Source organism: Stegastes partitus, unplaced genomic scaffold (assembly GCF_000690725.1).
Source record: "Stegastes partitus isolate 25-593 unplaced genomic scaffold, Stegastes_partitus-1.0.2 Scaffold71, whole genome shotgun sequence".
NCBI lineage: Eukaryota > Metazoa > Chordata > Actinopteri > Pomacentridae > Stegastes > Stegastes partitus.
In genome coordinates this window covers 557077-558489 of record NW_007577802.1, presented here as the reverse complement: position 1 = coordinate 558489, position 1413 = coordinate 557077, and positions in this window count along the sequence as shown.

The following is a 1413-nucleotide window of genomic DNA, read 5'->3' as shown; positions in this document are numbered from 1 at the left end:
TCCAGAACTCATTTTGCTGGTTGGTGGAGTGCTGCTGCTGCTGGAGCTGCTGAAGCTGCTGCTGTTCTTGCTCTTGCACTGAACTGTGCTCTACCTGGTTTAACCCTTTCCTTTTATACCTGACCCACAGACTGGCCCTTTGTCCAAACCCCCTGAGCCAGCAGCAGCGTCATAGAAATGCACAGAATATGGTGGTGGTGGTGGGGATTGTCTACATTTTCAGGGGCCAGTGAGCTCAGAAATCCTTTCAGCCGCTGCTTCTCGCACAGTGCAGGGGTCACAGAAAGGGTTAACAATCGGAGGTCACACCTTGACACTGTTTATTCAACGTTTTGTGGGCAACAACGTATTTTTTCTGTTGTGTTTTCTTTTTTTGTTCCTGACGTTGCATCTTTAGCATGTTGTAGCGCATGTGGAAAGAGTCTGTAGATTCATGAAAATGCCCAGTGGCAGAGCTTAGCTGTAAAAACACAGTAATATTTTTTTCTACAAAGTAAAACGTGCCAAATAGAGCATCACCGTATAATCAGTGAAACTTTAGTATGAATAACGTGGTTTCTAACGCACAAAGAAACATGATTAGGAAACTGATTGTGATGTGTTAGTGAATGGAAAACGCAATCAGTCACAAACTGACTTTTAAATGTGTCAAAACATATTTGACAAAGAGCATACATTTTGACTGTTGTGTTGTATGTAGGAGAAAAAAGTGGAAAGACTGTTTTTTAATATAAAATGTGTTCTTCTACAACAGTCTGATCTATCACTATGTATGTAAAATGTTTATCAAACTCCAACAAGGTGTACTACAAAAATGTGCAGCATTAAATAAGGCAGTAACAAAAATGACATATTATACATTAGATGGTGAAAGACAATAATGAACACAATGTTGACAGCTTTTGCCATTTATCATTTTTACTGTCACTAGTTTTTTCAGTATCTTAAGGATCAAAGTGATGTGCTTAAACACTTCACAAATGTTTCTCTTCCATTAATTATAGAAAAACACATAAACCCAAACTGTATTTCAATTCAGAGAAGCAAACAAACGAATAGGCCACATTAATAAAACAATGTTAATAATAATTTATTCAGCATCTTTTAAGAACAAAGTGACACAGAGCTTTACAATAAAAACATCTGAGTAAATAAGAACCAGAACTTAAGCTATAACCAGATAAAATAATTCTAAATAAAGCCAAAAAGCCAAATAATAAAAGTGATTTTTCAATAGACTTTTAAAAGATTATGTTGAGTTTGCCTGTCTGAGCTTTCCTGGCAGCAACGGGGCCCAGACAGTGAAAAGCCCGGTCACCTTTAGTGAGAACATGAGAATTATAAATGATTAGTAAAGCCCTGTCAGATGATCTCCAACAACGATCAGGTTTATTTTAAGAACAGATCATAAAT